The sequence below is a fragment of the Pseudorca crassidens genome, chromosome 3 (genome assembly GCF_039906515.1).
Source record: "Pseudorca crassidens isolate mPseCra1 chromosome 3, mPseCra1.hap1, whole genome shotgun sequence".
NCBI classification, from domain to species: Eukaryota; Metazoa; Chordata; class Mammalia; order Artiodactyla; family Delphinidae; genus Pseudorca; species Pseudorca crassidens.
Genome location: NC_090298.1, coordinates 110,612,417 through 110,636,732, shown reverse-complemented (window position 1 = coordinate 110,636,732; position 24,316 = coordinate 110,612,417). Strand labels below are relative to the sequence as shown.

General features: G+C 37.8%; 1 pseudogene; it reads left to right on the top strand.

The window, feature by feature from the left end:
- The first annotated feature begins 3,018 nt into the window (after positions 1 to 3,018).
- Positions 3,019 to 3,210, top strand: LOC137220802 (cytochrome c oxidase subunit 7C, mitochondrial pseudogene; annotated as a pseudogene).
- The last annotated feature ends 21,106 nt before the right edge of the window (positions 3,211 to 24,316 follow it).

Here is a 24,316-nt window from a genome sequence, read left to right as displayed (position 1 = left end):
TATTTCAATAAAATGGATAACCTAGAAGAAATGGACAAATTCTTAGAAAGGTACAGTCTCCCAAGACTAAACCAAGGAGAAATAGAAAATATGAACAGATCAATCACAAGTATTGAAACTGAACCTGTGATTTTAAAATTTGCAACAAAGTCCAAGACCAGATGGCTTCACAGGTGAATTCTATCAAGCATTTAGAGAAGAGTTAACACCTATTCTTCTGAAATTATTCCCAAAAAATTGCAGAGGAAGGAACACCCCCAAACTCATTCTACAAGACTACCATCACCTTGATAAAAAAAAAATAGACAAAGATACCACAAAAAAAGAAAATTACAGGCCAGTATCACTGATGAAGATAGACACAAAAATCCCCAACAAATACCTGCAAAATATCCAATTCCAACAATACATTCAAAGGATCAACACCATGATCAAATGGGATTTATCCCAGGGTTGCAAGGAGTTTTCAGTATCTGCTAATCAATCAGTGTGATACACCACATCAACCAATTGAAGAATAAAAACCATATGATCATCTCAATAGATTCAGAAAAAGCTTTCAAAAAAACTCAACACAATTTATGATAAAAACTCTCCAGAAAGTAGGCATAGAGAGAACCTACCTCAACATAATAAAGGCATTTTATGACAAACCCACAGCTAACATCATACTCAATGGTGAAAAACTGAAAGCATTCCATCTAAAATCAGGAACAAGATGAGAATGTCCACTTTCACCACTTTTATTCAACATAGTTTTGGAAGTCCTAGTCATGGAAATTAAAGAGGGGGGAAAAAAATAAAAGGAATCCAAATTGGAAAAGAAGAAGTAAAGTTGTAAGTGCAGATGACATGATACTATATATAGAAAATCCTAAAGATGCTACTAGAGCTCATCAATGAATTTGGTAAAGTGGTAGGATACAAAATTAATACACAGAAATCTGTTGCATTTCTATACACTAACAATGAAAGATCAGAAAGAGAAATTATAGAAACAATCCCATTTACCATTAAATCAAAAAGAATAAAAATACCTAGGAATAAACCTACTTAAGGAGGCAAAATATCTCTACTATGAAAACTAAGATTCTGATGAAAGAAATCAAAGATTACACAGGCAGATGGAAACATATACCATGTTCTTGGACTGGAAGAATCAATACTGTGAAAATGACTATACTACCCAAGGCAATCTACAAATTCAATGCAATTACTATCAAATTACCAATGGCATTTTTCACAGAACTAGAACAAAAAAAATTTTAATTTGTATAGAGACACAAAAGACCCCGAATAGCCAAAGCATTCTTGAGAAAGAAAAACGGAGCTGGAGGTATCAGGCTTCAGACTATACTAAAAAGCTACAGTCATCAAAAAAGTATGGTACTGGCACAAAAACAGAAATATAGATCAATGGAACAGTATAGAAAGTCCAGAGATAAACCCACGCACCTATGGTCACCTAATGTATGACAAAGGAGGCAAGACTATACAATGGAGAAAAGACAGTCTCTCCAGTAAATGGTGCTGGGAAAACTGGACAGCTACATGTAAAAGAATGAAATCAGAACACTCCCTAACACCATACACAAAAATAAACTCAAAATAGATCAAAGACCTAAATGTAAGACTGGATACTATAAAACCCTTAGAGGAAAATATAGGCAGAACACTCTCTGACATAAATCTCAGCAAGATCTTTTTTGACCTACCTCCTAGAGTAATGGAAATAAAGACAAAAATAAACAAATGGGACTTAATTAAACTCAAAAGCTCTTGCACAGCAAAGGAAACCATATACAAAATGAAAAGACAAGCCATAGAATGGGAGAAAATATTTGCAAACGATGGAACTGACAAGAGATTTAATCTCCAAAATTTACAAACAGTTCATGCAGCTCAATAGCAAAACAAACAAACAACCCAATCAAAAAAATGGGCAGAAGACCTAAATAGACATTCCTCCAAAGAAGACATACAGATATCCAGGAGGCACATGAAAAGATGCTTAACATCACTAATTATCAGAGAAATGCATATCAAAACTACAATGAGATATCACCTCACACTGATCAGAGTCGCCATCATCAAAAAGTCTACAAACAATAAATGCTGGAGAGGGTGTGGAGAAAAGGGAACCCTCCTTCACTGTTGGTGGTAATGTAAATCGATATTACTACTATGGAGGTTCCTTAAAAAACTAAAAATAGAGATACCATACGATACAGTAATTCCATTCCTGGGCATATACCCTGAGAAAACCATAATTCAAAAAGATACATGCACCCCAGTGTTCATTGCAGTGCTGTTTCCAATAGCCAAGACATGGAAACAAGCTAAATGGCTATTGACAGAGGAATGGATAAAGAAGATGTGGTACCTATGTACAATGGAATATTACTCAGACATTTAAAAGAATGAAATACTGCCGTTTGCTGCAACATGGATGGACCTGGAGCTAATCATACTAAGTAATTAAGTCAGACAGAGAAACACAAATATCATATGATATCATTTATATGTGGAATCTAAAAAAACATGATACAAATAAACTTATTTACAAAATAGAAACAGACTCAATGACTTAGAGAATGAACTTATGCTTACCAGGGTAGAAGGGGGAGGGGGAGGGATAAATTGAGAGTTTGGGATTGACATGTACACACTGCTCTATTTAAAATAGATAACCTAACACAACATTGTAAAGCAATTATACTCCAATAAAGATGTTTAAAATAAATAAAATAAAATTTGGAAAAAAATTAAACATAAAATAGATAACCAAGGACCTACTGTATAGCACAGGGAACTCTGCTCAATACTCCATAATAACCTAAATGGGAAAAAAATTCGAAAAAGAATAGATACAAGTATATATATAACTCATTCACTTTGCTGTACACCTGAAACTAACACAACATTGCTACTCAACTATGCTCCAATACAGCTTGGTGTGCCACCACCATTTCTTGCACCTTCAGTCTCTGCGCCTTTCGCAGAGCTTCCCACAGCACTATGTTGGGATAGAGCATCCAGAGGTTCACAACCTCTGTGGTCCGTAGGAGCCACTATGAGGAGGATCCAGGGAAGAATTTACCATTTTCAGTGGAAAAGAAGTAGCAGTTACTAGCTATTATGAGTTTGTACTTTGGGTCTAGATTTGCTGTGCCTTTCTTTAGAGTAAGACAGCAACAGCTTAAAAAATAATCTATGAGATAGATATGTAGAGCAGATTTTAAGAGGGGCAGTCTCTTTGAAAAAACGATCAAATTCTTGAACTCAGAATCCTAGATATGTTTGTAAATAAACTTATGGCATAAACCCTTAATGCTTCTTCTCTGAAATATGGAACATGCTAATTGAGCTTGTACTTACTTTTTATTTGGGTAATATTCCATTATTAGTTTCTTAATTAAATATTACATGATTTAGCTTGTTTCTTGATCTTAAATTCTGAATTATAATTTTTGTTTGCTGGTTCAGGAATTTGTAATTCACTGTAAAAGAGAAATGCAAACTTTGTCCTGTAAGTTTTTTTAATTTAAGGGGAGAAAAAAGATACACTTTTAGTCTTTTTTTACTTTGAAGGAATAAATTCATTTTTCTCCATAAGTGACAATTAGTTAACCATTAGGAAAACCAGTAGTGTATGCAGATTTAAGTTCAAGAGCTTCATTTTATTCATCTTGACTTGTACCTTAAAAGTGAACTTTTTCACTTGATAAATGTGCTACTGACCAACAGTAGTCTTTTTTAGAATGAATGAAAGAATATTTGAAATGGAAAGTAATCGCATATTAGACAATATAGGAAATATTCCCATTTTATTCTGCAGCTTTGACTAGTAGAAATGGGTTACGAGATGGCTCTGATTAGTAATTGTATCAGTGAATCAAAATTATGAGTAGTGAAATGCTGCTTACCACTTAAAATGTAATGACTTAGTTCCTAGGGCTTTATATTAGGGCAGGGGAAAAGTAATTAGCTACTGAATATTTTAATCCCAATTTGGTCCCTAGAATACCTATCTTTCTTTAGGCTCTTCAATAACCACCTGGCAACTACTTAAATATGGAGGCAATTTAGTCTAAATGACTTTGTCTAACCATTCCATGTATTTGTGTGTTGTTTTTTGATTATCCACTGATGAGTCAGATGTTATTCTGTGCTTGGAGAGTTTTTCTATGTAACATTAAGACCATTGTTATGGGAACAGTAGAAGCAAGAGTAAGAGTTTAGGGTTCATAAAATGATTTTGAATTCTTGGTTCGAATCTTTGCTCAAATACAAATGTAACATTCTGGATTTTCTTGGAGGGAATGGGAATAGAGCCTCCTTCCTATTTTTACATTTGCTGAGCTATATAAAAATATTTTAAGTGCTGGAAAAATAACTATACTCCAATATAAAATAAAAAAATTTTTAACTGTTCTGGACATATTAACACCTCACAATAGACTTTAGAGCAAACAGCAAGGTTAAAGAGAGTTACTACATGATAAAAGTTGCCATTCACCAGGCAGATAAAACAAATTATAAAACCATAGCCTCAAAGTATATAAAGCAAATTTGATAGTGTTACAAGGAGGAACCAAAACTCTACCACCATGCCAGGAGATTTTAACATAACTCTCTCAATAATTGTCTTGAGCAAATAAAAAGTGATAAGGATAGAATATTTGAACCACAAAACAAATAAGCTTGATTGAGAGATGTATGTAGAACCCTGCAATTAGAGAAAACAAAACATTTTCAAACTCACAAAAAACCATGTACCAGGCACAATGCCACAAGAAAACTTTTTCAGTACCACATAATCAAAATCATAAAACATGTTCTCTAATCATAATCCAGTAAAACAGAAATCAATAACAGAAAAGATGACCAAAGAATCTGTACATTTGGAGACTTAAATGTGTAATTGTTAATAATTCATAAGTCAAAGAAGAAATTATAATAGACATTAGAAACTATTACAAATTAAGTGATTAGAGATACATCTATATATATTATCTGTTATCTATTAGAGATATATATCAGAACTTGTATGATGCATGTACAACCACAGATGGAGGGAAATATGTGCATTAGAAAAAAAATGTCTATATTAGAAAAGAATAAAAAGTTTACAGAGAAGAGATCTGAGAATTCAGCTCAAGAAATTACAAAAAGAACAGCAGAATAAACCTGAAGAAAATGGAAAGCAAAAAAAAGAGTAAGAGCAGACATTTTTAAAACAGAAAACAAGTCACAGCAAGGATTAATGAAACCAAAAGCTGATTCTTTGCAAAAACTAATAAAATAGCAAACCCACAGCAAGACTGATCAGGAAAGAGAGTATAAACAACATTAGGAACAAAAAGGAAGACATAGTTTTCACAGATTTAGCAGAGATTTTTTTAAACATAACGGATTACTACAAACAACTTTATGCAACCTATATGAAAACGTAAATGAAATGGACCATTTCCTAGAAAACAAATGAAGTCAAGAAGAAATGGAAAACCTGAATAAGCCTATAAAAGAAAGCAAATCAATAGTTAATCAACTCACAAAAACAAAAACAAAACACCAAGCCCAGACACTTTAAGAGGCATCTCTATCTTACACAAAATATTTCAGAAAATAGGAAGAAGGAAAAGCTCCTCAATTCATTTTATGACGCTGGGAAATTCTTAAAACAAATGCCAGACAAGAACAGTAAAAGAAATGAAAATTATGGGCCAATCTCACTTATGAACAATGATAGAAAAATTCCAAATAATACTCTAGCAAATCAGATTTTTAGAAGATAATACCTCATGACCAAGAAGAGCATATCCCAGTAATACAAGCATTGATAAATTCTAAGGTACTAGTGTAATTCACTACATTAACATATTAAGGAAGAAAAATCTGTGATTCCCTCAATAGATACAGAAAAAGCACCTGATACAATTAAACACCCATTTATGATTTTAAAAAAAACTCTTAACTAATTAGTAATAGAAGGGAACTCTCTTGGGAAATAAATTAGTTTTGAGAATTATCGCTAGTAATGCCCAATGGGTACAATTACTGGCACTTGAAACCGAGTGGACAGGGGGACCTCCCAGAGCCTGCCTGGCAGCATTTCATCATTACTGCTGACCAGGAAATGCTGTGTATGTAGTCATCTTTCCTTTTCTGAAGAGAAATTCATGTAGGACTCCATCCTGCACTTGCTTCACCACCGGTCATTTGCTTAGGCAAGGGGAGGGCCGGAACTTGTCTTATGAGTTCACAGCTCATTGGATGACATGAAACTATATCAGGACCTAAAGGAGAGCCTGCGCATCTCCCAGAGAGCTCCTCGTATTTGATCTAGAAGGAGCAACTAGATGTGCCCTGGCTTGTATCCCTTGGGGAGAGGGCACCATGTTACATGTGTGACAAAGATTGAAATAGATCTTTTGTACATGGAAGGGCAGACTGCAGCAAAAACTACCCAGCTGTTCACAAACCTCATTCTTTCTTCCTTCCAGGCACACCCATCCACTACAGAATCCAGCCTCCATCACCGTTACGTGTGGCCATATGACTGAGCTCTGGCCACTGGAAAGTAGGCATAAGTGGTACACATCACTTCCAGGCCTGATCCATAAAATTCTCCTATGTATGACCCTCCCATGTTCCTTCTGCTTCCATGGTGGCTTTAGAAACCACAGTTTGGAGAGGACTTGGGTCCCTTGTGTGATCATTTAGATAACTGTCCACCCACCAGAAATACATGACATGAAAGTTAACTGAGCAAAAAATAAACTCACTTTCTGCTGCAGACACTGAGATTTTGAGGTCTGTTACAGCATCTAATATTATCTTAACTAACAGAGGTAACTAAATCCCACATCATATTTTAGGTGACATGTTAAACTCGTTCTCTTTAGAGTCAGCAACAAATCAAGAATGTTCAATGTCTCACGGGGATTCCTTAAAAAACTAAAAATAGAGCCACCATATGATCCAGCAATGCCACTCCTGGGCATACATCTGGAAAAGATGAAAACTCGAATTTGAAAAGATACATGCACCCCAATGTTCATAGCAGCACTATTTACATCAGCCAAGACATGGAAGCAACCTAAGTGTCCATCAAATATATGACTGGTTTAAGAATATGTGGTGTGTATATGTATATATATATATATATATAATATATATATATATATCACACAATGGAATATTAGTCATAAAAAAGAATGAAACATTGCCATTTGCAGCAACATGGATGAACCTAGAGATTATCATACTAAGTGAAGTCAGAGAAAGACAAATATTATGATAACACTTATATGTAGAATCTAAAAAATAATACAAATGAATCTATGTACATAGCAGAAACAGACTCACAGACACAGAAAACAAGGTTATGGTTACCAAAGGGGAAGGGGGGGATAAATTAGGAGTATGGAATTAATAGATACAAACTACTATACGTAAAATAGATAAGCAACATGGATTTACTATATAACATAGGGAATAATATTCAATATCTTACAATAAACTATAATGGATAATAATCTGACTATATATACATACTTATATAACTGAATGGCTTTGCTGTACACCTGAAACTAACACAATGTTATAACTTCAATAAAAGAAAACAAAGAATGTTCACTGTCTCCCCTCCTTTCAGTATGGTGCCAGAGACTCTAGCAAGTATAGGTAATAAGACGGATGGACAGAAGGAGGGACTGATAGATAGATATGGGTGGGTGGGTGGATGACAGACATACATAAGATTGAAAAGGAAAAACAAAAAAGTTATTATTTATGGTGTATATAAATATGTGGGAAATCAAAGAGTTTCTAAAGACATACTATTAAGAACAAATAAAAGAGTTTGGCAACTTTGGCAAGAGATACAGAAAAGTCACTTGTGAGTTTATACAAACAATTTGAAAATGTCATTTTTAAATGATGCATAATATATAATAGCACAAAAAATACAAGGTACCAAAGGATAAATCTAACCAAAGTATATGCAAGTGTTTTACAGAGAAAATTATATGTTTATAAAAGACATTTAAAAGACTGATACAAACGATGATATATGTTCATGACTGGGAAGTCCCAATATCCTAAAGATAGACATTCTCCCTCAAATTAACTATAAATTTTACGTACTTCCAATCAAACCTAATCAAATTCAAATAAGACCAAGAATAGCCAAGACAATCTTGGGGGTAGGGAATGGTAGATAAGATTTCTTACAAAGCTATAACCATTAAAATATAGTCATATTGCTGCAGGAATGAGTAAATACACCAATGGAACTGAGTAGAAAGGTCAGAAACAGATTAGATAGACAGATAGACAGACAGATAGACAGATAGATGAGCCAGATACACAGCACAAGAAGCAGCATTTTTAAAAATCAGGGAGAAAATATATGCAATTCAATCAGTGGTTATAAGATAATTAACTATCCATATTGAGATAAGATAAATTTAGAGCAACACTATAAAACCTTTAGAAGAAAACATAAAATATCTGGACAAATTTCCAAGATATACAAATAGCTCATACAACTCAACAACAAAAACAGAAACAACCCAATTGAAAAATGGGCAGAAGACCTAAATAGACATTTCTCCAAAGAAGAAATACAGATGGCCAATATGCACACGAAAAGACGCTCAACATCGCTAAGAGAAATGCAAGTCAAAACTACAGTAAGGTACTACCTCACACCAGTCAGAATGGCCATCATTAAAAAAAATCTACAAATAACAAATGCTAGAGAGGGTGGAGAAAAGGGAACCCCCCTACATTGTTAGTGGGAACATAAATTGGTGCAGCCACTATGGAAAACAGCATGGAGGTTCCTCAAAAAACTAAAAATAGAGTTGCCATATGATCCAGCAATCCCACTCCTGGGCATATATCCAGACAAAACTCTAACTCAAAAAGATACATGCGCCCCTATGTTCATAGCAGCGCTATTCACAATAGCCAAGACATGGAAATGACATTCATCGACAGATGAATGGATAAAGAAGTTGGGTTACATATAGATGATGGAATACTACTCAGCCATAAAGAAGAATGAAATAATGCCATTTGCAGCAACATGGATGGACCTAGAGATTCTCATACTAAGTGAAGTAAGTCAGAAAGAGAAAGATAAGTACCATATGATATCACTTATGTGAAGAATCTAAAATACAACACAAATGAATATATCTATGAAACAGAAAGGACTCACAGACATAGACAACAGACTTGTGGTTTCCAAGGGGGAGGGGGGCAGGGGAGGGATTCACTGGGAGTTTGGGATGAACAGATGCAAACCCTTATATATAGGATGGATAAACACACATATCACAGAAATGAAACCTGATGGGCAACAATAAAATGAAAGGTTACTCAGTTTCATTAATAAGTAGGAAAATGCTCTTTAAATTTACATTGCAGCACAATTTCGCCCTCATAAGAGTGGCAGTAATTAACAAGTCCAATAGCACCCAGTTCTGATGAGTTCCTGGGGAAACAAGATCTTTATACACTTCTAGAGGAAGTACAAATTGGCACCACCACTCTGGAGAGCAATTTGGCAAAATCTAATTAAGTTAAAGATGTGTATATCCTGTAATCCAGCAGTTACATTTCTAAGTATATACCCTAGAGAGGCTAGCACATATGCACGAAGTAGTATGTAAAGAATGTTCACAGTACCACTGTTTGTAATAAAGAAAAATTGGAAACAACCTAAATGACCAGTGGCAAAAAAAAAAAAAAAAAAAGATAAAAAATTGTGGTCTAGGACTTCCCTGGTGGCACAGTGGTTAAGAATCTGCCTGCCAATGCAGGGGACACAGGTCTGAGCCCTGGTCCGGGAAGATCTCACATGCCACGGAGCAACTAAGCCCATGCGCCACAACTACTGAGCCTGCACTCTAGAGCCCGCAAGCCACAACTACTGAAGCCGGCGCGCCTAGAGACTCTACTCTGCAACAAGAGAAGCCACCGCAGTGAGCAGCCTGCACACTGCAACAAAGAGTAGCCCCCGCTCGCGGCAACTAGAGAAAGCCACGCACAGCAACAAAGACCCAACACAGCCCAAAATAAAAATAAACAAATTAATTTTTTTTAAAAATCATCGTCTAATCACAGAAAGGAAATGTTAAATGAATGAATTTGAGCTACATGTATTAACATGGATAAACTCAAAAACATAAGATTGAGTTTAAAAATCAACTTACTTGGAGGTTCCCGAAAGATGGCGGAAGAGTAAGATGCGGAAATCACCTTCCTCCCCACAGATACAACAGAAATACATCTACATGTGGAACGACTCCTACAGAACACTTACTGAATGCTGGCAGAAGACCTCAGACCTCCCAAAAGGCAAGAAACCCCCCCACGTACCTAGGTAGGGCAAAAGAAAAAAGAGAAAACAGAGACAAAAGGATAGGGACGGGACCTGCACCAGTGACAGGGAGCTGTGAAGCTAGGAAGCCCCTTTGCGGGCGGAGACTGTGGCTGGCAGAGGGGGAACGCTTCGGGGCCGCGGAGGAGAGCGCAGCAACAGGGGTGCGGAGGGCAAAGCGGGGAGATTCCCGCACAGAGGATCGGTGCCGACCAGCACTCACCAGCCCAAGAGGCTTGTCTGCTCACCCGCCAGGGCGGGCAGGGGTGGGAGTTGAGGATTCAGTCGGAGCGCCGGGAGAGGACTGGGGTTGGCAGCGTGAACACATACTGCAGGGTGTTAGTGCACCACAGCTAGCAGGGAGGGAGCCCGGGGAAAAGTCTGGACCTGCTGAAGAGGCAAGAGACTTTTTCTTCCCTCTTTGTTTCCTGGTGCACGAGGAGAGGGGATTAAGAGCGCTGCTTAAAGGAGCACCAGAGACGGGCGTGAGCCGCGGCTAAAACCGCGGACCCCAGAGACGGACATGAGACGCTAAGGCTGCTGCCACCGCCACCAAGAAGCCTGTGTGCGAGCACAGGTCACTGTCCACACACCCCCTTCCGGGGAGGCTGTGCAGCCCGCCAATGCCATGGTCGCGGGATCCAGGGACAACTCCCCCGGGAGAACGCACGGCCCGCCTCAGGCTGGTGCAACGTCGGCGGCCTCTGCCGCCGCAGGCCCGCCCCGCACTCCGTGCCCCTCCCTCCCCGCCCCCTCCCCGGACTGAGTGAGCCAGAGCCCCCGAATCAGCGGTTCCTTTAGCCCCATCCTGTCTGAGTGAAGAACAGACGCCCTCCAGCGACCTACAAGCAGAGGTGCGGCCAAATCCAAAGCTGAGCCCCTGGGAGCTGTGACAACAAAGAAGATAAAGGAAAATCTCTCCCAGCAGCCTCAGAAGCAGCGGATTAAAGCTCCACAATCAACTTGATGCACCCTGCAGCTGTGGAATACATGAATAGACAACAAATCATCCTAAATTGAGGAGGTGGACTTTCAGAGCAAGATTTATGACTTTTTCCCCTTTTCCTCTTTTTGTGAGTGTGTATGTTTCTGTGTGAGATTTTGTCTGTATAGCTTTCCTTCCACCATTTGTCCTAGGGTTCTGTCCATCCTTTTTGTTTGTGTTCGTTTTTAATATTTTTTCTTAATAATTATTTTATTTTAATAACTTTATTATATTTTATCTTATTTTATTTTACTATATCTTCTTTCTTTTTTTCCTTCCTTCCTTCCTTCCTTCCTCCCTTCCTCCCTCCTTTCTTTCTTTCTTTCTTTCTTTCTTCCTACTTCTACTAATTCTTTCTTTCTACTTTTTCTCCCTTTTATTCTGAGCCGTGTGGATGAAAGGCTCTTGGTGCTGCAGCCAGGAGTTAGTGCTGTGCCTCTTAGGTGGGAGACCCAACTTCAGGACACTGGTCCACAAGAGACCTCCCAGCTCCACATAATATCAAACGGCAAAAATCTCCCAGAGATCTCCATCTCAACACCAGCACCCAGCTTCACTCAATGACCAGCAAGCTACAGTGCTGAACATCCTATGCCAAACAACTACCAAGACAGGAACACAACCCCACCCATTAGCAGAGAGGCTGCCTAAAATCATAATAAGGCCAAAGACACCCCAAAACACACCACCAGACATGGACCTGCCCACCAGAGAGACAAGATCCAGCCTCATCCACCAGAACACAGGCACTACTCCCCTCCACCAGGAAGCCTACACAACCCACTGAACCAACTTTAGCCAACTAGGGACAGACACCAAAAACAACGGGAACTACGAACCTGCAGCCTGCAAAAAGGAGACCCCAAACACAGTAAGATAAGAAAAATGAGAAGACAGAGAAATACACATCAGATGAATGAGCAAGGTAAAAACTGACCAGCCCAAACAAATGAAGAGGAAATAGGCAGTCTACCTGAAAAAGAATTCAGAATAATGATAGTAAAGATGATCCAAAATCTTGGAAATAGAAAAGACAAAATGCAAGAAACATTTAACAAGGACCTAGAAGAACTAAAGATGAAACAAACAATGATGAACAACACAATAAATGAAATTAAAAATACTCTACATGGGATCAATAGCAGAATAACTGAGGCAGAAGAACGGATAAGTGACCTGGAAGATAAAATAGTGGAAATAACTACTGCAGAGCAAAATAAAGAAAAAAGAATGAAAAGAACTGAGGACAGTCTCAAAGACCTCTGGAACAACATTAAACGCACCAACATGCGAATTATAGGGGTTGCAGAAGAGGAAGAGAAAAAGGGACTGAGAAAATATTTGACGAGATTATAGTTGAAAACTTCCCTAATATGGGAAAGGAAATAGTTAATCCAGTCCAGGAAGCACAGAGAATCCCATAAAGGATAAATCCAAGGAGAAACACAGCAAGACACATATTAATCAAACTGTCAAAAATTAAATACAAAGAAAACATATTAAAAGCAGCAAGCGAAAAGCAACAAATAACACACAAGAGAATCCCCATAAAGTTAACAGCTGATCTTTCAGCAGAAACTCTGCAAGCCAGAAGGGACTGGCAGGACATATTTAAAGTGATGAAGGAGAAAAACCTACAACCAAGATTACTCTACCCAGCAAGGATCTCATTCAGATTTGATGGAGAAATTAAAACCTTTACAGACAAGCAAAAGCTGAGAGAGTTCAGCACCACCAAACCAGCTTTACAACAAATGCTAAAGGGACTTCTCTAGGCAAGAAACACGAGAGAAGGAAAAGACCTACAATAATGAACCCAAAACATTAAGAAAATGGGAATAGGAACATACATATCGATAATTACCTTAAATGTAAATGGACTAAATGCTCCCACCAAAAGAAACAGATTGGCTGAATGGATACAAAATCAAGACCCATATATGTGCTGTCTACAAGAGACCCACTTCAGACCTAGGAACACATACAGACTGAAAGTGAGGGGATGGAAAAATATATTTCATGCAAATGGAAACCAAAAGAAAGCTGGAGTAGCAATTCTCATATCAGACAAAATAGACTTTAAAATAAAGACTATTAGAACAAACAAAAAAGGACACTACATAATGATCAAGGGATCAATCCAAGAAGATATAACAATTGTAAATATATACGAACCCAACATAGGAGCACCTCAATACATAAGGCAAATACTAACAGCCATAAAAGGGGAAGTCGACAGTAACACATTCATAGTAGGGGACTTTAACACCCCACTTTCACCAATGGACAGATCATCCAAAATGAAAATAAATAAGGAAACACAAGCTTTAAAGGATACATTAAACAAGATGGACTTAATAGATATTTATAGGACATTCCATCCCAAAACAACAGAATATACATTTTTCTCAAGTGCTCATGGAACATTCTCCAGGGTAGATCATATCTTGGGTGACAAATCAAGCCTTGGTAAATTTAAGAAAATTGAAATTGTATCAAGTATCTTTTCCGACCACAACGCCATGAGACTAGATATCAATTACAGGAAAAGATCTATAAAAAATACAAACACATGGAGGCTAAACAATACACTACTTAATAACGAAGTGATCACTGAAGAAATCAAAGAGGAAATCAAAAAATACCTAGAAACAAATGACAATGGAGACACGACGACCCAAAATCTATGGGATGCAGCAAAATCTGTTCTAAGAGGGAAGTTTATAGCAATACAATCCTACCTTAAGACAGGAAACGTCTCGAATAAACAACCTAACCTTGCACCTAAAGCAATTAGAGAAAGAAGAACAAAAAAACCCCAAACTTAGCAGAAGGAAAGAAATCCTACAAATCAGATCAGAAAATGAAAAAGAAATGAAAGAAACAATAGCAAAGATCAATAAAACTAAAAGCTGGTTCTTTGAGAAGATAAACAAAATTTATAAACCATTAGCCAGACTCATCAAGAAAAAAAGGGAGAAGACTCAAATTAATAGAATTAGAATTGAAAAAGGAGAAGTAACAACTGACACTGCAGAAATACAAAAGATCATGAGAGATTACTACAAGCAACTCTATGCCAATAAAATGGACAACCTGGAAGAAATGGACAAATTCTCAGAAATGCACAACCTGCCAAGACTGAATCAGGAAGAAATACAAAATATGAACAGACCAATCACAAGCACTGAAATTGAAACCGTGATTAAAAATCTTCCAACAAACAAAAGCCCAGGACCAGATGGCTTCACAGGCTAATTCTATCAAACATTTAGAGAAGAGCTAACACCTATCCTTCTCAAACTCTTCCAAAATATAGCAGAGGGAGGAACGCTCACAAACTCATTCTACGAGGCCACCATCACCCTGATACCAAAACCAGACAAGGATGTCACAAAGAAAGAAAACTACAGGCCAATATCACTGATGAACACAGATGCAAAAACCCTCAACAAAATACTAGCAAACAGAATCCAACATCACATTAAAAGGATCATAGACCATGATCAAGTGGGGTGTAATCCAGGAATGCAAGGATTCTTCAATATACGCAAATCAGTCAACGTGATACACCATATTAACAAATTGAAGGAGAAAAAACATATGATCATCTCAATAGATGCAGAGAAAGCTTTCGACAAAATTCAACACCCATTTATGATAGAAACCCTGCAGAAAGTAGGCATAGAGGGAAGTTTCCTCAACATAATAAAGGCCATATATGACAAACCCACAGCCAACATCGTCCTCAATGGTGAAAAACTGAAAGCATTTCCACTAAGACCAGGAACAAGACAAGGTTGCCCACTCTCACCACTATTATGCAATATAGTTTTGGAAGTTTTAGCCACAGCAATCAGAGAAGAAAAGGAAATAAAAGGAATCCAAATTGGAAAAGAAGAACTAAAGCTGTCACTGTTTGCAGATGACATGATACTATACATAGAGAATCCTAAAGATGCTACCAGAAAACTACTAGAGCTAATCAATGAATTTGGTAAAGTTGCAGGATACAAAATTAATGCACAGAAATCTCTGGCATTCCTATACACTAATGATGAAAAATCTGAAAGTGAAATCAAGAAAACACTCCCATTTACCATTGCAACAAAAAGAATAAAATATCTAGGAATAAACCTACCTAAGGAGACAAAAGACCTGTATGCAGAAAATTATAAAACACTGATGAAAGAAATTAAAGATGATACAAATAGATGGAGAGATATACCATGTTCTTGAATTAGAAGAATCAACATTGTGAAAATGAGTCTACTACCCAAAGCAATCTACAGATTCAATGCAATCCCTATCAAACTACCACTGGCATTTTTCACAGAACTAGAACAAAAAATTTCACAATTTGTATGGAAATACAAAAGACCCTGAATAGCCAAAGCAATCTTGAGAATGAAAAACAGAGCTGGAGGAATCAGGCTCCCTGACTTCAGACTATACTACAAAGCTACAGTAATCAAGACAATATGGTACTGGCACAAAAACAGAAAGATAGATCAATGGAAGAGGATAGAAAGCCCAGAGATAAACCACACACATATGGTCACCTTATCTTTGATAAAGGAGGCAGGAATGTACAGTGGAGAAAGGACAGCCTCTTCAATAAGTGGTGCTGGGAAAACTGGACAGCTACATGTAAAAGAATGAAATTAGATCACTCCCTAACACCATACACAAAAATAAGCTCAAAGTGGTTTAAAGACCTAAATGTAAGGCCAGAAACTATCAAACTCTTAGAGGAAAACATAGGCAGAACACTCTATGATATAAATCACAGAGAGATCCTTTTTGACCCACCCCATAGAGAAATGGAAATAAAAACAAAAATAAACAAATGGGACCTAATGAAACTGAAAAGCTTTTGCACAGCAAAGGAAACCATAAAGAAGACCAAAAGACAACCCTCAGAATGGGAGAAAATATTTGCAAATGAAGCAACTGACAAAGGATTAATCTCCAAAATTTATAAGCAACTCATGCAGCTCAATATCAAAAAAACAAACAACCCAATCCAAAAATGGGCAGAAGACCTAAATAGACATTTCTCCAAAGAAGATATACAGACTGCCCACAAACACATGAAAGAATGCTCAACATCATTAATCATTAGAGAAATGCAAATCAAAACTACAATGAGATATCATCTCACACCAGTCAGAATGGCCATCATCAAAAAATCTAGAAACAATAAATGCTGGAGAGGGTGTGGAGAAAAGGGAACACTCTTGCACTGCTGGTGGGAATGTGAATTGGTACAGCCACTATGGAGAACAGTATGGAGGTTCCTTAAAAAACTACAGATAGAACTACCATATGACCCAGCAATCCCACTACTGGGCATATACCCTGAGAAAACCAAAATTCAAAAAGAGTCATGTACCAAAATGTTCATTGCAGCTCTATTTACAATAGCCCGGAGATGGAAACAACCTAAGTGCCCGTCATCGGATGAATGGATAAAGAAGATGTGGCACATATATACAATGGAATATTACTCAGCCATAAAAAGAAACGAAATTGAGCTATTTGTAATGAGGTGGATAGACCTAGAGTCTGTCATACAGAGTGAAGTAAGTCAGAAAGAAAAAGACAAATACCGTATGCTAACACATATATATGGAATTTAAGAAAAAAATGTCATGAAGAACCTAGGGGTAAAGCAGGAATAAAGACGCAGACCTCTTAGAGAACGGACTTGAGGTTATGGGGAGGGGGAAGGGTGAGCTGTGACAGGGCGAGAGAGAGTCATGGGCATATACACAGTAACAAACACAGTAAGGTAGATAGCTAGTGGGAAGCAGCCGCATGGCACAGGGATATTGGCTCGGTGCTTTGTGACAGCCTGGAGGGGTGGGATGGGGAGGGTGGGAGGGAGGGAGACGCAACAGGGAAGACATATGGGAACATATGTTTATGTATGACTGATTCACTTTGTTATAAAGCAGAAACTAACACACCACTGTAAAGCAATTATACCCCAATAAAGATGTTAAAAAAAAAAAAAAAAAAAGACTCATGTACCAAAATGTTCATTGCAGCTCTATTTACAATAGCCCAGAGATGGAAACAACCTAAGTGTCCATCATCGGATGAATGGATAAAGAAGATGTGGCACATATATACAATGGAATATTTCTCAGCCATAAAAAGAAATGAAATTGAGCTATTTGTAATGAGTTGGATAGACCTAGAGTCTGTCATACAGAGTGAAGTAAGTCAGAAAGAGAAAGACAAATACCATATGCTAACACATATATATGGAATTTAAGAAAAAAATGTCATGAAGAACTTAGGGGTAAGACAAGAATAAAGACACAGACCTACTACAGAATGGACTTGAGGATATGGGGAGGGGGAAGGGTAAGCTGTGACAAAGTTAGAGAGTGGCATGGACATATATACACTACCAAACGTAAAATAGATAGCTAGTGGGAAGCAGCCGCATAGCACAGGGAGATCAGCTCGGTGCTTTGTGACCGCCTGGAGGGGTGGGATAGGGAGGGAGACACAAGAGGGAAGAGATATGGGAACATATGTGTATGTATAACTGATTCACTTTGTTATAAAGCAGAAACTAACACACCATTGTAAAGCAATTATACCCCAATAAATATGTTAAAAAATTAAATCATTGCTCTACTTATTATTTAAAGTATAAATATACACGTATAAACTGTAATCATCTATTCTTAATATAAATATGGCTCTGGATGGTGGGTATAATTTTCTAATTTTTTTAATAAACAAAAATTCATTTCAAAATTCCAAAAAGGAAAGAAAAGAGAAAAAACAATAAAGTGTCACTTTCAAGATGGTAAGCTAAATCAAGGCCACAGTATTCTCCTTTGGCAACAAATCCATAAAAGTGTTGGCAAAATCATTAATAATAAATACATACTGTACTTATGTTTAAAGCAAGAAAGGAAACTCTAGTTGACCACAAAATGTGAGGAATCCATGAAGGGCAAAAAAGAGAGAGAAAGCTGAAAACTGCAAAAGGATGCCACTGGCCAGGATACAGAACAAAAACAATTCGCTTAGGAAAAAAAAAAAAAGAAGACGAAGGAAAAGAAAGGGTGGGGGAAAAAAAAAGTTTCGTGCTCATGGTGAAAACTCAGGGCCAGAGAAGGCCTGGGTCCATGGTGACTAACAGAGACCTGGTAACACGAACACAGATGTAACCCTGCTCATTCCCACCACCACCCGCAATGCGCCAAGCATCATCATGAAGGTGTCTGCCTCCAGGGAGGAGCAGTGGTTGTGGATGCTTAGGTAAGAGAGATAGGTACTATCCCAAATAGACGGGAACAATGCTAATGGAAATGGGGACAAGGCTCACTCATGCCCAGAAGATCAACCCCCAAGAAGTCCTTCTCAGGAAAGCAGCAATAGTGGTTCCCACGCATCCTGACAAACGCACTGTGCACAGAACAGGCAGACACTAAGGGTCGCTCAGCTAAAGATAAGTGCACAGTCATGGATCACCAAACACCAACAACCTGAGAGAGGGAAACTTGGCAAACAGGACAGCTAAGTCCAAGGAAATAGAGTTAGGAGAGCAATTAGGACAGGATTTTTTATCATAAGAATATTATATTTACATACTTAGAAAAATATGAGGATAACACATCCATTAAATAAAAAGAATAGGCTATGAAAAATCACCACTCAATAAAAATTAAACTTTTGAGATTTAAAAAACTCAATAAAAGGGCTGAGTTGCAGGATGGATGCATCTAAAGAAGGAATCAGAGGCCAGAAACGCTTTTAGAACAGGGCACCAAGGAATAGAAAGAAACTACATAAGAAAATTAGTGAGGGGAAAGTAGGGGGAAGAAAAACAAACATTAAACATGGCCACAACTAAAGACGTATCAATATCAATATATGCATCTGCAGAAAGAAAGGACCCAGAGAGTGCTAAAATAAATCTCACACACACCTACCAGACATGAAAACTAGAGATAAAGCCTCTATGATTAAAACAGCGTGATACTATGCATGACTAGACACACAGGCCAATGGAACAAAAGAGAAAATCCAGAAATATGAAAATTTAGTTTACAATAATGCACTATCTCAAATCAGCAGGGAAAAGATGGGCTTTAAGGAAAAATTAGTGTTGGTACACTAGATTGTTATAGAGAAGATAAAACTCGATCAGTTCCTTACACTAAACCCCTGGATAAATACCAAACAAATCAGAGTTCTAAAAGTTAAAAATGAAACCATACAAGAATTAGAAAAAAAACATGGGTTAATATCCAACATGATTGGAAAAAGTGAGGAAAACTTTCCTTACTATGTCTCAAAATCCAGAAGCAATTAAAAACAAAAACATAAATTTGACTACAAGAAAGTCAAACTTTTATACGACAAAAAATCAATAGCTCCTGTATACTAACACTAACCAATTATAACATATAGTAGAAAAAGAAAGATATCAGGGGCTTCCCTGGTGGTGCAGTGGTTAAGAATCCACCTGCCAAGGCAGGGGACATGGGTTCAAGCCCTGGTCCAGGAAGATCCCACACGCTGTGGAGCAACTAAGCCCGTGCACCGCAACTACCGAACCTGCGCTCTAGAGCCCGTGAGCCACAACTACTGAGGCCACGTGCCGCAACTACTGAAGCCCGCACACCTAGAGCCCGTGCTCTGAAACAAGAGAAGACACCGCAGTGAGAAGCCCGCGCACCACAATGAAGAGTAGCCCCTGCTCACCAGAACTAGAGAAAAGCCCGCGTGCAGGAATGGAGACCCAGGGCAGCCAGAAATAAATTAATTAAACAAAACAAAACAAAACAAAGATATCAGTACCATAATGTATCTTGGAATATACCTAATAACAAATGTGCAAGCAATAGTACAACTATAAGACTTAATTAAAGGATAATTAAAACATGACCTAACTGGAGAGGTAAACCATTTTCGAGACTGGGAGGATTTATAATAAAATTATCAATTCTCTCCCCAATAATCTATAAATCCAATGCAATCACAATTCTAATACCAACAAGATTTTTCAAGGAACTGCATAAGGTATTCTGACATGCATATGAGTGTGGGGAGGGGGAACTGGATGAGGGCAGTCAAAAGGTACAAACTTCCAGTTATAAGATAAATAAGTACTAGGAATGTAACATACAACATGATAAATATAATTGACACTGCTGTATGTTACATATGAAAGTTGTAAGAGAGCAAATCCTGAGAGTTATCACAATGAAAACTTTTTTTCTATTCTTTAATGTATCAATATGAGATGATGAATGTGCACTAAACTTATTGTGATAATCAAATTAATTAATTAAATGCTTATGAAAATATAAATATAAAAATGGTACAGTTACTTTGGAAGACAGTTTGGCTGTTTCTTATGAAACTAAATATACTCCTACCCATGTAATCCAGCAATTGTACTGCTTGATATCCACCCTTAGGAGCTAACAACTTATGCCCACATAAAAACTTGCTCACGAATGTTTACAGCACCTTTATTCATAATTTCTAAAACTGAAAGCAGCTAAGATGTTCTTCAGTAGGTGAATGGATAAACTGTGGTACATCCAGACGACGGAATATTATTCAGCACTAAAAAGAAATGAGCTATCCAGCCATGAAAAGATATGGAGGAACCTTAAATGCATATTACCAAGTGAAAGAAGCCAATCTGAAAAGGCTACATACTGTATGATTCCAACCATAAGACATTTTGAAAAGGCAAAACTATGAAGACAATAAAATATCAGTGGTTGCCAGGCTTAGGAGAGGGAGGGATGAATAGGTAGAGCACAGAGGATTTTTAGGGGAGTGAAAATATTCTGTATGATAACCGAAGGATGGATACATGTCATTATACGTTTGTGCAAACCAACAGAATGTACAACGCCAAGCATGAACCCTAATGTAACCTATTGGACTTTGGGTAACATGTCAAAATAGGCTCATCAATTGTAACGAATGTATCACTCTAGTGAGGGATGTTGATAACAGGGGAGGCTGTGCATGTGTCGGGGCAGGATGTGGGAAATCTCTGTACCTTTCCCTCAATTTTGCTAAGAAGCATAAACTGCTCTAAAAATTTTGTCTTAATAGAAAAATAAGTTAATTTTTTTTAATGTACATATACAAATGTAGTAAAAAAACAAGTTTGAAAAAGAAGAGTGGAGCTTGCCCTACTGAACATCAAAACATATTATAAAACTATAGAAATTAATATTGTTTGTATTAGTGTAAGGATAGGTGAATAGACCAGAAGAATGTAATTGAGAGCTCAGAAATGGATTCATATGTATATAGAGGCATTACAAATCAGTGGGAAGAAACTGGACCTTTTAATAATGTTACTGAGGTAATTGAGTCTCCATTTGGGGAAAAAATAATTATGTAATAATTACAGTATTATAATATTATAGTATGTCCCTACATACTATTCTCTAAAGTAAATTCTAGGGAGGCATAAATTAGGAGTATAGGATTAGCAGATACACACTACTATATATAAAATAGATAAACAAGGATTTACTGTACAGCACAGGCAACTATATTCAACATCTTATAATAATCTATAATGGAAAATAATTTGAAAAAGAATATATATAAAATCACTTTGCTGTACCCTTGAAACTAGCACAATATTGTAAATCAACTATGCTTCAATTTAAAAAAAGGAAATTCCAGATAGAGGAGAGATCTAAACTTCCCTGAAAAAGTCAAAGCTTTATAAGAAAATGGGAACTTAGCTCTTTCAAACAAATAATGAACAGATATAAATATAAATTAAAAATTTTAAATTTGACTAAATAAAAATGCAAAAGTGTAGTGGGATAACTGAGGACATGGAAAGGAGACGTGACCCATGAGCCCCCCCACCCCCAGCAAACTGGGGGCTGGCGAATAAGCCAGAACTGCAAACAGTCCTGATTGCTTTGAGCCGCCCCGGCAAACCGGGGGCATGCGAATATGCCAGAGTTGTGAACAGTTCTGAATGCTTCGAGCACCCCCTCGGCAAACCGGGGGCCTGCAAAAGAAGCATTGAGTGCTTTGGGCACTGATCCATGAGATGTCCTCAGTATAATCAGAGTGGTGGGAACGCAAGGAAATGTCCTTGTGCTACTTCAGTATAATCAAAATAATGGTGGGAACTTTGTGCTGTTCTTGCGCTCAAGGACGAAGCACGGCAGGTGCTCACGATAGCCAATTATTGCTTGTATAATTAATATAAACATAGGCTGCTGCTTTGGCACTTCTGAAATGTTAAGAAAACAAGTCTTAAAGTGTAAATCTAGATAATGTTTTAATAAAAGTTGCCACAGCAAGACAGACGGCGCTGTTTTGCCTGAGCGAGTGGCAGCCCTCTACTGCTGTGCTTTGGCACAATTCATCTCGTGTGATGAGCTTACTTTCGGCCCTGTCCTAAGAAACTACAACAAAAAGTATAAAAGGTAAAAACAAAATAAACAACATGAAAAGTCATGCTGTATACTGAAGAGTACATTTATCACACACCTAACAAAGTATTCAGCATACACAAAGACTCCCAGGAAAAAGGCAACCCAATAGAGAAATGGATAGATGGGCATTCATCTATGCCCTTTTTTTTTTTTTTTTTTCCATCTATGTCCTTTTGTAGTGCCTGCTCATACTGACTCTGGGCTTAAAAATATGACTTGCTTTGGCAAATGGGGAAATAAAAAACTTGACATAAGCAAAAGCTTAAGGTTTTGCCTTACAGACCCTCTCTGCTGAACCTAGGAATCTTAAGAACATTGCCTGACAAGACCAGAGTAACAGTGATCAGGCGTAGAAAGGATGAAGCTCTTTAAAAATTATGGGTATAGCTTTTAGAAAATGGAGTTGAATAGAATCAGATACAAAGAAAATCCATAAAGTTTTTGAGGATATTGTATAAGTGCCTCCAGACTGGGCTGAAACTGTTCAAAATGTAAAAAGGCCACTGGACAGGAAAAAGGCTGAGAAATTGTGCAAAGGGCGTACTTTCTCTTCAGGAGTGGCCAAAGGAGGGCAATGGAAAATTAACAACACCTCAGAGGGTGATGTCAAGGGCCTTGGAATATAATGGACTAGAAAGCCACTCCTGGTAAGCAGAATTAGGTGCCATTCAAAGGACATTCACCATCCGGGAAGTCCCTGGTGGTCCAGTGGTTAAGACTTGGCACTTTCAGTGCTGTGGGCCCGGGTTCAATCACTGGTGAGGGAACTAAGATCCCACAAGCCGCACGGAGCAGCCAAAAAAGAAGGACATTCACCATCCCTGAAGTAGGAGGTACCTGGAGTGAAGTCCTGCCAAAAACAGGGGAACCTGGCACTATTTTTCCACCTTGATTTTAGAATTTTTATGAACAGTGATTCAATATGCCCTCCCCATTCTTTCCCTTTAAATGGGAGTGTCTGTTGCAGGTGTCCTGTCCTTGTCTCACCATTGTATTTGGGAGCAGAGAGCAGTGACTTGTCTTTTTAGTTCACAGGTCCCCAGATAAAGAGAAGTTGCATCCAGGGAGCCATATGCAGATCTGATGTTGATCATGAGGTCCTAGACTCCAAGCATAATGACATGATTGGAAAATCTTTGGGGGATCCTGGAATGGGGGTGAGCATAATTTGCATATGGGAGGGAGGTGATTAATCATGGCCAAATGGTAGACTATGGTAGACTGACTGCTTTAATGGCCCCATTGTTTCATACCTCCCTGTATCTATGATTTTTAGCAGTGCCCTCACAATGTCTCTGGACCTAACCATGTAATTTGCTTTAGCCAGTGGGATAGTAGTAAATGGGATACAAGCAGTCTTCAAAATGTGCCTACATGTTTCCATTTCCTTTCTTGAACTCATAATGAGAAGATTTCCAGAATGCCCTAATGGAAGGATAAGTGGGGAAAAGGAAAGTCATTCCACTC